A 14,233-nucleotide genomic window follows, 5' to 3' on the forward strand; every position below is an offset into this window, starting at 1 on the left:
GGGCAGGAGGCAATGGGGAGTCACGTGAGGTGCCTCTGGGATGCTCCTCCAGGCAGTGGGGCCCCCAGACAACTGCCTCCCCTTGCCCTATCGTTGTTACGCGCCTGCTGGGGTCTCCAGGCCTGTTGCTATATGACCCTTTCTCTTGTATTTGCTGCACAATCTGTTTCTTATACCTAAAGCACTCCTGTGGAGACAGCAGCTAGGTAGAAGGATGAGCAGGGAGAAACTTGCTTTCCCTCTGGTCATTCTTCACAGGGGCAGATTAACCCTTTTGTGGCCTGTAGGCAAGCAAGGAATTTGCCACCCCCCAGGCCACCCTCCCTACCCCCCCAGCCTCAAAGCCAATCCAAACTTTCCGGTGGCAATATAAATATCAATCATCAGAGACCCATTCACAGTGCATTTGTGTGAGTATCTCACCTTTCTGCCTTCCACGGGCTGTGGCGGGAGCTCCCCTGGCACAGACCTGGCAGTCAATTGGTGAGTGATGCTGATGCACTAAATATCCCACGGCCCCGCCACAGCTGCTGCTCTCCTCCTCTCAGCCAGCCTCCGAGACAGATGAAGACTTGGCTGCTTGCCAACCGGCAGGGCCCGGGAGGGAGGGACCCCAGCTCCAACTCGAAGCTTCCACTGCGTGGTAGCAGCACTGAGGGAAAGCCAGCCAAAACCTGACTTAGAATAACATTTTGAGGTTCTTTAAACTCTCTTTGAGTTTATGTTTCCCACCCCCCTCTGTCTGATTTAAGCAAGATTGCTTTCCCCCCTTTTGTGTTATTTTATCAATGATCCTTCTTTATCTTGATTCCTCCCATGGTTAACTCCTTAAACAATCACTTATATGGAATCTGCTTGACCAACAGCGTGGATGCCTGTCTGTCTTGACCAACCATGAGGATTCCTTACTTGTTCTTTTTGCACACATGTACAACTATGCGAGTTACCCCCATGTATGCATAGAATGTTATCAGTGCAGGCTTAAATTGCAAAGGGGGAAATGATCAAGGACAGAAATACAAAAGCATTTGTGGGGCTGGGGGGGGGGGACAGAAAGTCAGCTAGGGAGTGTGCATTTTATTTAACTCCTTACACATGCATTATTCAAACCAGAATTGTTAGCCAGAGCGACAGATGCTGCCGGATTGAACTGGTGGAAGGAACGGTGTTTGGAGAGAGGGCTTGAGAGGATGCTGACAATGCAAAGAAGTTCCAGTGAGTGGAAACTTAAGTCCTTCAAAAGAAAAGAAATGACATCTCTGCAATCGCCTTAAAAGAAGCAGCAAACGGTGGTGTCTAAGAGGGGAACAGAAATAACAATGACAACCTTCGCCACAGAGCCCCCGCCCCCCTTCAGGGCCAGGCTGCAGCAATTTAGTTCCAATCCTTCCTGGCAGCAGCCCAAGCGAAGGCGAAGCCATTCTGCCCAATCATTGTGCTGCTACCATCCATCCGCCCCATAGATGCCCACGTGCATTGCAAACCAACACACACACACACACACACACACAGAGACACATGAAATCCTTTTCTCTCTATTTTTTTAAAGTGTCGCTGGGGAAATTTTGCCGCCGTAGGCAGCCGCCTCTACTGCCTCTCCTTTAATCCGCCTATGATTCTTCATCTTCGTAACCTTTATCAAGCTGCTTTTGTACCTATGGGGAGAAGGTGTGGGATTCCTATTGCTCCCCCATGGGCATAAAAGTAGCCTGGAGAGGGTGAATTTGAGATGAGCATCATTTTGCTCAAATGTAGTCTATTCAGAGCTGTTTTAGGTTTTTTTTAAAAGCCAAAAACAGTGGAAAGAACTATTGCAGATTGTATAGTTTGAGCTAAGCAAGCAGATGTTTGCACTGAGCTGGATTTAAGTTTTGCTTGCCTCTTCCTTGAGGGCAGCAGTTGTTTTGAAACATGTCACTGTGTTGTTACAATAGGAAGAATCTGTGGTTGTTTGGAGATGTTTATCATATATGTTTCCTCTGCCATATCTATATCTATATCTAGCTATTTATCTATATACTAGTCTTTTTAAGCCCGTTTAAATAACGGGCTCTAGTGGGGTGTGTGTGTGCTAGTTTTCTATTCAATCAGCGCAAAAGTATAGTTTTACCATATAGACATACCAATAACCCCACACAGCGACCATAAAAAAACATGGCCTGGGTCAGCTTTCAATTGTTGCCGAATCAGGCTGTGTCACTCTAGTCCCAGAGTTTTAAAGAGTTAGTGACGCTCTCTATGGTGAAACTCCTCTATGTTTTACATTGGGAATTAGGGCGGGAAACAGTTTAGAAATGCTAATAAGGATGCAATGGTGAGTGAAAGAGACTCTCGACTTTTTCTCTATGGGCATCTCGCTAACATCCTTCCTTTTCGCCTCCATCTCCCAGGCTCTATTGGGAGGGATAGATCTCCCAGGATCTATCAGGATCTAGGGGGAGATGTCCAGACTCATCATCCTGAGGGAATGACATCAGTTCCCCCCCCCCAGTAAAAAAAAAAGTCTAGAGCAACACTTCCAGTCTCATAGCGGAGGCGTTTTCCCCCTTTAACTCCCAATGCAAATGAAAAGGGGAGTCTCACCATAAAGGGGCTGAGCGACGCCATCCCTCCCCATATCCATAGATTCACCCAGCCGAGCCGCTAGCCGTTTATACCGGAAGTGGCCGTGCGTCACCCATCTGTCATTCCGGGTCTCCTGCCACCGGCACAGACTCCATTTCCCATGGTGCCGTGAGCCTCCGCTTCCGGCTCCCCACTCCCGTTCCGCGACAGAAGCCGAGAGGCGCGGCTCCTCCTGCTCGCTCCGCTTCAACCCAGGGTAGAGCTGGGCCGGGCGGGCCGCCCAGCCGGGCTGGCGGCGGCAAGAAGAAAATGGCGGCGCTGCTGCTGTCCCTCACCGCCGCCGCCTCTCCTATCCCTGCGGCCGGGCTGGACCCGCCGCTGCCGCATCTGCCCTCCCCGGTCCCCGCTTCTCCTCCACCCGGACGGGAGCCAACATGGCCGCCTGGTGCCTGCGGCCGTATCTCCCTTGGACGTTCTGGGCATGCACTCCGTGCATGCCCAGAATGGCCGAGTGAGACACGGGCGCAAAGACACGGGCGCACACCCAAGGCTTTTATTATAGAGGATGGCCGAGGTTTTCAAACTGTGTTCCTGGGAAGATGTAAGGCACTTAGGCCTAAGGGCAAGTGAGTATCTTGGAAACAGGCAAACTGAAAGCCAGTAGTAAAGTTGCTTAAACTGAGGAAAGTTGGAAGATCTGAGAGTGTTTTATTCCAGCCAGTCGCACAAGACTGGTCCATTGGGCATCGTCTGAAGGCATGTGATGCAGCAGTCTTATCTTGCAAGTTGCACAAGGAATTGGTCCCTAATGAAAAAGTCTTTTCATTTAAACCCCACACTGTCTGGCAGAGCTCTGAGATTCTACAGTGAGAAAAGTAGTAGTGGCAGGCAGATAAACTTATTTTTGGAAAACAGCTTGGCTACTACCAGTCTTCCTCTCTACACAGATGCAGGAATATCAGATGAGGTCTAGCACTGTGTCTGGCAACAGTGACCTCAGTGAGCTTACTAGTGTCCTGTGTGAACAGAGCATGTGTTTTACAACACTCGCCAGAATGCTCTGCCACATGTAGTCCAGTTTAGTCCAGTTGCTTATTTATGGTCATTGACCAAACGTAAAGCCAGAAATTACAAAGGTTGCAATAGCAAATCTGCCTCATGTAAAATATCCCTAATCAGACCAGTGCAGAATCTGCCTTGAAGGCATCTCTAGTAAACAAGGTCTTGTTCTTGTAGTGCTTTAAATCCCTGAAAATCCATTTTGACTAAGATGGGATGGACAACCGGTCTTGCAGTAGCGAGCAAACCTTTTTGCTTACCAGTGTTACTTAGGTTTGCATTTGGATGGGTGACTATATGTGAGCACTGCCTTCTGTAAGATATGCCGCTTACAGCAGAGTCCAGCTGTTGCTGAACTACAACCAGAGGGGCACCTAGGTAATTTTGAAGCCTGGACCTCAAGGCCTTTGGAGGCACACCCTTCCTTGCAAATTAAGCACCATCATGCTCCACCAGGTGACCACACCATCCAGGACAGACTAAAGAGGATTTGGGACAGTGGAGGCCCTGGACTTCAGCCACAAGGCCCAGGGGTAAGAGCACCTCTGATTATGACTCCCATAATCTCCAGCAACAAAACATTGCAGCTGGGGATGATGGGAGTTGTAGTTCAGCCACAGCTGTAGAGCCAAGAGGATGGGGCTGCAGCTCAGCAGTATAGCAGCTTTTAGAATGCAGAAGGTCCCAGGTTCATCCATGGCTTCTCCAGGTAGGGCTGGGAAAGACTCCTGAGCACTGTCGCCAGTCAGTATGGACAGTAGATAGTATGGACCATTGGTTGATGGACCAGTGGTCTGAAGTGGTATAAGGCAGCTTCCGATGTCTCTGTGATAAAAAGAAATAAATGCATCTATCACAAGCAATGATGCTCCTATCATACTATTGTCAACCCTCTTTAAAGAAATATCATCTCTCCTCCGCCTCTGAATGTATTTACTGAAATCCAAGCCACCTGACTTAACTGTTATGTGGATCACAGCTTACTGATATGTGCCAAAGGTGCTAAGGCCAACTGAAATTGCTTTAGAGCTAACTTGGGACTTCTCCATATTGCTTTTGTTCATGGTGATGAAATAGCTTTAGATTTTTGATTTTGACTTTGGGGCTGAGATGCACTTTCCAGCGTATTTGAGATGTTTGTTTTCTGTGATTGAATGAAGTGCTCAGCAAAATAAAATACTAGGAGCTCTGGAGACAGCTCTGCATGAAGGCAGCTTGAGAGCTCTCCAGTACTTCCATTTCAGTGCCCCTGAGTCCTGACCTGGTGCACCTGTGATATTTCAACCCTTGGTCTGTCATGAATCTCAGTTGACAATCCCATTAAATTGTTTCAGGTCGTACAGCATGTTGGTCAGGAGAAGAAAAGGCAAAAACTACAAAATTCATTTGTGAGATATTATTGTATCAATTTTCCCAGTGCCCTTTCAGAATATGTGAAGAAACTTTTCTTGAGCTTGTTTGCAATGCTCCATCTTCTTGGTCATGTGTTTGTAGGTTTGTTGCCTTCTTATGGGCAGAGCCTCTATGCTTTTAACAGCTATATAAAGGTAAAGGTAAAGTGTGACATCAAGTCAGTGTTGACTCCTGGCAACCACAGAACCCTGTGGTTTTCTTTGGTAGAATACAGGAGGGGTTTACCATTGCCAACTCCCGCACAGTATGAAATGATGCCTTTCAGCATCTTCCTATGTCGCTTCTGCTGGATATAGGAGTTCCCCATAGTCTGGGAAACATACCAGCTGGGATTCAAACCAGCAGCCTCTGGCTTGCTAGTGAAGTCATTTCCCCACTGCGCCATTAGGTGGCTGTCAACAGCTATATAACAGGCAGAAATAAACTGGTAACGCTGTTGCCCAGCTACAGAGAAGGGTGGTCGGGTCCCTGTCCCTTTTGATGGCGGAGTAGAACAGCTTGTCAGGTAGGGATAAGGAAAGCAGCACTGGCAGACATTCCCTCTTCTGTCAAGCAAATTTTACATCAAAGGGAAAGGAGCTCTGTCCTCCTTTGCATCTTGTTATCCTATCTCAAGTCTGGAAACCTTGTGACCTGTCAGTGCTCAAGTTAAACTCACAAAACCCTTTGCTGTTTTCAGAAGCTCCTCATAACCTTCTAAAAACAGCCAGACAGGACAAAGAGGGCAGCATTAAAACCAAAACTAGAGAAAAAATGTAATAATCCACTGATGCGAAAACCTTTTGCGATTCCACTGTGTTTCAAGCAAGAGCTCTGTATCAGGGGAAAACACTTGAAAAACAGCCTCTCTTTCTAATTGACCATCTAAAATACATTTTTTCTCACCAGTGGGATTGTATTTTTCCTCAGGTTCTGAAAACAGTTGCTATACTAATCCTTGCTAACTGAGCAAAGAGGTACCTTTTAAAGTGGTGATGCTTTTATATATAGAAGTGGGAGAACAACTGTCCCTCAGAGCTTTGCTTGATCAACCCAAGGCTTATCTAGTCCAACATTCTATTTGCCATAGTAGCCCAGCAAATACCTCAGGAACGCCTACAAGCAAGAGAGGAAGCCATGCCCTCGCCATTGTTCCCCTGTAACTGGCATTCAGAGGCATCCTGCTTCAGAACCTGGAGGTAGGTCATCCATTGTTGAGCTCCATGAATTTGCTTAAACCTTGCTTAAAGCTATTCAAGCTAGTGGCCATCATTAGGGATGGGCCTGGACCGGTCCGGAGGCCATTGAAACGGCCTCCGGACTGGTCCGGACCTGGGTGGTTCGGTTTGGGGTGGGGGGTACCTTTAAGAGCAGCGGGAGGGTTTACTTACCCCTCCCGCCGCTTTCCCGCTTGCCGCCGTAAACATACGAGTAATTGGGGCGGCAGGATACCTCCCTGCTGCCCCTTCCCCGACGTTACTTGCAAAACCTCCCAGGAGTGCATTGCACGCGTGCACGTCACAGAGATGTGAAGTGCGCGCACGTCACAAAGACGTGATGCGCGCGCTCGTCTCTGTGACGTGCGTGCGCGCAATGCACTCCTGGGAGGTTTTGCAAGTAATGTCGGGGAAGGGGCGGCAGGGAGGTATCCTGCCGCCCCAATTACTCGTATGTTTACGGTGGCAAGCGGGAAAGCGGCGGGAGGGGTAAATAAACCCTCCCGCCGCTCTTAAAGGTACCCCTCACCCCAGTGCCGGACCGCAGTTGGTGGTTCCGTGCACACCCCTAGCCATCATCACATCCTGTGGCAGAGAATTCCATGAGTTAATTATGCCCTGCATGGAAAAGTACTTCCTTTTGCCAGTCCTAAATTTCCCAGACTTCAGTTTCATGGGAATACATCTGAAGATAAGAACAGCCCTGTTGGATCAGGCCCAAGGCCTATCTAGTCTCCTCACCCTCACAGTTCCAGTTCAGCACTTTAGAGGCTACACAGCATCAGAACCAGTTCAGGTAAGTACCCTCCTCACACACACACACACAATTCCAATTCAGCACTTTGCAGCACAAGCTCCAGGCCTGACTGGTTGGCAGTTTGGCCATAGAGGCTACACAATATCAGAAACAGTTCAAGTAAGCACCCAAGGGGTATTCTCCATCCTCCACTGCAGGAGTTACCGTAGCAGCACTGTGTTTGGTGTCTCTTGGCAGCAAAACTTAAATCAAAGAAACAATGGATTTCCCTCACACCACTGCAGGAATTCCACTGCAGGAGTTAGCAGCACTCTGTTCTGTGACCTTTGGTGGCAAATCAAAAACAAAACAAAAAGCAGTGGAGTTCCCTCACACCACTGCAGGAGTTACCAGCAGTCCATCCAGCTTAGGTGACAAAACAAAAATAAAAACAGCAGTGGAGTTCCCTCACTCCACTGCTGGAGTTAGCCGCACTTTGTCCAGTTTTCTAAGGTGGCAATAAAATAAATTTTTTAAAGAAAAAGCAGAGTTCCCTCACTCCAGGGATGGAGTGTGTGGCACAAACAGTTCACACTTTTGAAGCAGGCCTGGCAGAGGCAGACCTAATGCCACTTTCGTCGTCATTGTCATCATCATCTCCCTCAAAAGCAGCAAAAGTGCTGCTGTCATTTTTTGGTGGCAATGACCAGTGCCACTGCTCAGCTGCAGTGGTGGAGGTACTTGTGGCCTTTGAAAAGCATGTGGTGATACTGGACTGCTTTGCCTTGTTTTGCATTGCCCTATACTGTAAGTGTCTTTGTATGGCTGCTAAGCTGCCTGCAGCTGCTGCTTAAAATTTATGCTTGGTTCCATTAGTGGGTCGAGTCCAAACACCTTGTCCAACAACACCAATCCCAGCTGGAGGATCTCAGAGAGCCCCTGCATGGTAAAGGGATTGAGGAGCATCTCTTCCTCCTTCTCTTCACCCTCATGCTTGGGAACTGCCAGCACCATCTCCTCCAGTTTTTCTGACATTAGCTCTTCTTGGTGGAATTGGAGGAGCTCCTGCACCTCATGTGCCTTGATGTTGCCCAGGCCTTCACCATCAACAGCACACCAAGGCTCGCAATGCGTGGCACCCCATCTGCCACAGAGGGAACGGCTGCAGTGTGTGAAGACGTGACTGCCCTGGGCCACAATTTCCTCCAAACCGTGTTCCACATCTTGGGCTTGATCTCAGAGAGCAACACTGTGATATTCTCAATGCAATCAGCAATACTATAGCCCTTCCCGCAATTGCTGACCAACAGTGAGGGATCAGCCTCCATCAAATTCAGAAGCCTCTCAAAGGTGTGTCATGTGGAGTATGACTTAAAGGTCACTATGAGATCTGGGTCCATGGGCTGGATTAGCAATGTGGTAAGAGGAGGTAAGAAGAAAATCTGCAAGTCCAGGTGCCGCGTGGTGGCCAGGGGCATTGTTCAACACCAGGAGGAGAAGGTACCTCTGGACCTCATGAAGGAAGGAGTTATTCACCCAATTTGTGAACACTGCTGAGGTCACCCATGCTCTCCTGTTTGTGCTCCAGAAAATGGGCTCTTATTCTTCCCTTTGAGGATGCAACTGCAAGACCTTCAGCCCTCTTTTGGACTGCACTCTCATAGAGACATAGGAAGCTGCCTTATACTGAGTCATACCCTTGGTCCATCTAGCTCAGTATTGTCTATACGGACTGGCAGTGGCTTCTCCAAGGTTGCAGGGAGGAGTCTCTCTCAACCCTATTTTGGAGATGCCAGGGAGGGAACTTGTAACCTGGAATATGTGGTGATTCTCTTTACCGGACCTCTGAAAAGTATACAGTGTACTGTGCTTGATTGGCCAGCAAACTCGCCTGACCTGACCCCATAGAGAATCTATGGGGCATTGCCAAGAGAAGGATGAGAGACATGAGACCAAACAATGCAGAAGAGCTGAAGGCCGCTAATGAAGCATCCTGGTCTTCCATAACACCTCATCAGTGCCACAGGCTGATAGCATCCATGCCACGCCGCAGAGGCAGTAATTGCTGCAAAAGGGGCCCAAACCAAGTACTGAATACATATGCATGCTTATACTTTTCAGAGGTCCGATATTGTTCTATTCTTCAATCCTTGTCTTCTTGGTTCCATGTAATATTCTAATTTTCTGGGATTGTGGATTTGGGGTTTTCATGAGCTGTACGCCATGATCATCACAATTATAACAAATTAAGGCTTGACTTATCTCGCTTTGCATGTAATGCATCTGTCTCATATATCAGTTTCACCTTTTAATTTGCATTACTGAAATTAATGGACTTTTGCACGATATTCTAATTTTCCGAGTTTCACCTGTAGTGCCCATCTTGCCACCCCATTCCCTTTCTCTTCTGATTGCCAGAAGGTGGAAACAAGGGACTTACTGGAAAGTGGACATCCGCCCATATGACCTTTCTGTTTGACAGACTTAGATGCTTGGAATGGAATGTGGTGGTGTCCCTTTTGCTGGGCAACAGTTCGAGTAGCTTGGAGAGAGGAGGTAGGGCAAGTGCTGGGAGAAGTGGCCATCGAGAAGCATGGCAGGCATGGAGCAGGCAATTTCCTGGGAGGGGCTGGGGCATCCTCTCTATGATCTCAGTTCCAGAAACAGTACGAAACAGTGGTTATGGGGTTGTTTGTGTTTGGGCAAAACACTGCCAGCCCCCAAACCTCACTACAAACAGAAGGTTCAAGTTGGAGTCCTGCAAGGGAAATTGCAGGTCTCTTTGGGCTCAAAACTCTGGTTTCACACATTTGGATGTACAGGAATTCCAACCAATTTCACACATTTGGATGTACAGGAATTCCAACCTCTGCCCCATTTAAGTCTGTTTTGGTGTTACATGCAAATGGGGCCAGTGTCTGTCAGGGCACAATACATGCTGCTGATGTGTTGTGTCCAAACACAATAGGTCATAACTGATACACAGGCCTTCCCTGTTTAATTCCTAGGCATAGACTTCTTGCAAGTTTGGTATTCAGTTTCCTTTTCAATATTAATATTAAATTGGATGCATTGCTTCCGCTTTTCTACATGGGATTACAAGAGATTTTGGAGTATAGATTCTCAATAATATGATGGAAGTAAAAAAAAATCCAGCAGTCCTTGCAAATGTGCTGCCTCCTAATCTCTCTCAAAGTGCTGACAGAGTAATTCTTTAACTAGAGGTAAGTGAAGATGGCAATGAAGATAACCAAGCTTGGATGATAACAGGTTTTGAAACTGATGAATTGCAGATGCATTCAGTTGTGTCAGCTGCCAAAGTTTGGGAAGATCTTTCTTATCCATACCATAAACTGTGATTATAAGAAAGGTATGGGTTCAGTTTTGCTAATTCTGGTTCCAGCTAGAAAACCCACTCCCATTTTATTGTGAATCCATACTTACCCTTCATCATCTGCCTGAGATGATTCTCCTGCAAGCTCAGGATTCCTTAATTCCAGTTCTTAACCATTCAATTTCCTTGTAATGTACAGCAGACAAGAGCAATATAAATTATCTTATATATATATTCTTTATTTATTTAACATATTTCTATACCACCCCAAACTTGCATTTCTGTGCAGTTTACAATTAAAATCGTTTAAACATTAAAATCATTTACATTAAACCATGTAAAACCCTACATTAAAAGTATTAATAACTATAAATCTAATCAAAAGCCTGAATGAACAAATATGTCTTCTGTGCCTTTCTAAAAGTTGCCAGAGATGGGAAGGCTCTCATTTCAACGGGGAGGACATTCCAAAGCCCAGGAGAGCAACGGAGAAGGCCTGTCTCTGAGTAGTCTCCAGATGAGCCAGGAGAGCATATAAACAAATATTCATAGGTGGATTAAAGGAAAGGCAGTAGAGGGCGCTGCCTATGATGGCAAAATTCTCCCAGTGGCTTTGAAAATAAATAAATAAATAAATAAATTGAGAAAGATTCTCTGTGTGTGTGTTGGTTTGTAATGCACGTGGGCATCAATGGGGTGGACGGACGGCAGCACAGCCAGCAGTTCGACACCATATTGGGCAGCAGGGCTTCGCCTTCACTTGGGCTGCTGATGAGAAGGATTGGAACTAAATTGCTGCCGCCTGGCCCTGAAGTGGGGAGGGGAGGGTGTGCTGTGGCAACGGGCATCATAGATATTTCTGATCCCCTCCCCCCTCCTTAGACACCACTGTTTGCTGCTTCTTTAAGGTGATTGCAGAGATGTTATTTCAGGTTCTGGTTCAGCTGTCTGGTTCAGATCAACACTTACTCTACATGTGGTACAGCTGGAACTGTGCCGAGAATGGGTTTGCCATGGTATCACCAGACAATGTGCCAACGTGCTCTTTCGGCATGTCCTTTAATTGCATGTGAGGTGTCTTCACCCCACTACATGTGGTAACCCCCCTGTTTAAACAGGGTTTTGCAGTGTGTGTGTGTAGAAGGGTGATTCCAATGAATACCCCTCGCATGTGATTAAAGGACGTGTTGAGAATGTGTTGGCATATCGCCCTGTGATGTTGGAGCAGCACATTGTCCAGTGACATTGGGGCATTCTCAGCATGGCCCCAACTTTACCACATGTAAGATAATTTGGAGAGCAGAGCTGGTCTTGTGGTAGCAAGCATGACTTGTCCCCATAGCTAAGCAGGGTCTGCCCTGGTTGCATCTGAATGGGAGACTTGATGTGTGAGCATTGGAAGAGATTCCCCTTAGGGCATGGAGCCACTCTGGGAAGAGCAGAAGGTTTCAAGTTCCCTCCCTGGCTTCTCCAAGATAGGGCTGAGAGAGATTCCTGCCTACAACCCTTGAGAAGCTGCTGCCAGTCTGTGAAGACAATACTGAGCTAGATAGACCAATGGCCTGACTCAGTATATGGCAGTTTCCTATGTTCCTGTGTTCCTAAATGTTCATCTGAACTGGCCCATTAACATTTGCCTAAAGTGTACAGGTGTTTCTTTCCCTTTCTTCCTGTGCCTTCAGCCATAGCTCCCAACAAATAGCTTGTCTCCCATTGCTGGACTCCTACAGTAACTTGACAAAAACACATTTATCACAGAGTGCTTCTCTTTACCAGTGTCAATATATACAAGTAGAAAGTGCAACAAAAATCACATGTCAGTCCAGTGTTATTGGGCTGTGCCCTGTTGACTGACAGGAGGAGCAGTATTCTCATTCCTGTATTGTAGATACAGGGCTGGGCTGGAGAGATTAATTACCTAGTGAGCTCATGGAAATGTAAGGGAGAGAATTCCCAGCTCAGACTTATCTTTTGCACTCTTCAAATTCTTGCAGGTTTTAAAAAGCCACTTGTAATCTGTCACAGGAGAACTGCTATTGGGGAAATAAGGGCGGTGGCGGTGGTGGAACTGGCTGCACTGATCTGGACACAGAGATCTCTGAGAAAAAGTTGTCCACAAGCCAGACCTTGAGAATAAAAAATGCTTCTTAAGGACAGAAAGACATTATGGTTTTAAGTATATTGGAAACTATTTGTTTCTCACCATTATAATAGCAAAGCTCTGTGTATCATGCATTCAGCTGTTTTCTTAAAGTATAGCTTTAAACCTAAGAATGTGCCATTGTAAGAGATTCGAGATGCCCAAAATTCCTCTGCAATTTAGGAATAGATGGGGATCTCAGAACCCTCACATTAACAAGAACTGTGGGTTCTTTTCAATGGTCTTGGCCGTCAAGACTCTCAAGATCCAAGAAAACACAAGGAGAATGAAGCAGTCAAAATTAATCAAAAGGCTTTATTTCTCACCAGATTTCAGGTGAATCTCAGCATACAACAACATATTTCTCTCTCTTCCACAAGCAATCAAGCAGTTTAAGCTAACAGTTTTAAAAGACTGTCAAAACCTCTCCCTTTTGTGGTCACAATTCCCCTGTGTCTTACCAAAACCCTTGTGCTTCCTCTTTTCTTCCTCTCTCCCTCCTCCTGTGTGATGTGTCCGAGGTCCGAGCTACCTTTGAGTTCCAATATGGGGCTTTTTGTACCTTTCTACAGATTACCCACACATCGATTTTTCCATATTTCCTTGATGATAATTGGCCAAAAGGGGTCTTGACTAATTAATCTATATCCCAATTTGCTGTTACCCTTGACATTTAATGTCATTGGCCAGAAAATATGAAAGACGCAAGCGAAAGTAAAAAGGGGCACAAACATGGGCGAGCGACCACTCAAGCAGAACTCTTGTGGTTGGCATAATTTTTGTTTTTAGACCCTGTTTTCATCAAAAATGAGGAAGTCTTGTCTGGGTTAAAATGCTGAATCTCTAAGATTGAACAAATGAGAAGGCGGGGGTTATTTCAAAGAGTAAAATGGAAAATTACTCACTGGCAAGATGAGGTGTTGTGTCATTCAACCGTGAAAGGGACATCTAATTTGGACATAGTGTGGGAGATTGGGAGCGCACCTATATGACCAGTTTTTGACCATGAGCTCATGCTAAGGCCTGAGCTAATAATGCCAGACACATGGGCTTATGTCAAGCACCTATCTAACATAATATGGCTAACTTATCTAAGCACTTATCTAATACAAAAACGACCCCTACTATGTCTTACACCATGGAAATTAGTTCCAATCAATTGTTCAAAATCAGTTAGAAGGAAAAAGAGATACCTCCCTCTATGCTGTATTTGAGAGCCAGAGTAATGGAGTGTTTAGTGAGTTGGACTAGGAATAGGCAAAGATGTTCACTGGGTACCCCTGGACTGGTCACCATCTCAATGAGAATTGTGAGGATAAAATGAGGGACTTGTAAATTGCCCTGATCTCCTTAGAATGGAATAAAAATGTAATCACTAATAATAATTTTGATAATTAATAATGTATCATATGAACATATGCATATGTAGGGTTTCCCCCCACCTTCAGAAATCAGTAGTGTATAAAGATCCTGGGTGCTGATGCTGTACTAAAGACACAGTTTTGTATAATTGGTTACTAAGACCATCTCTTCATCTCTTTACTGTTAAAAAGGCTCATGTTACAGGTGCAGTACAACTAAACAAATTCACAGTACATAGGATCAGATAGCTTATTTGCAGAGCATCTGCTTTAGAGATGTGTGGACCAGTCCGGCGGTCCGGTCCGAGGATTTGGGGGTTCGGGGTCGAAACGATCCACCCCCTAGTTCCATCGGACTGGAACCAGACTGCTGGGTCCGGTCCAGCCGGTCCATGAATTTTTTTTTTTTAAATTAAAGTAGATGATAAG

This window comes from Hemicordylus capensis, chromosome 3, assembly GCF_027244095.1.
Source record: "Hemicordylus capensis ecotype Gifberg chromosome 3, rHemCap1.1.pri, whole genome shotgun sequence".
NCBI lineage: Eukaryota > Metazoa > Chordata > Lepidosauria > Squamata > Cordylidae > Hemicordylus > Hemicordylus capensis.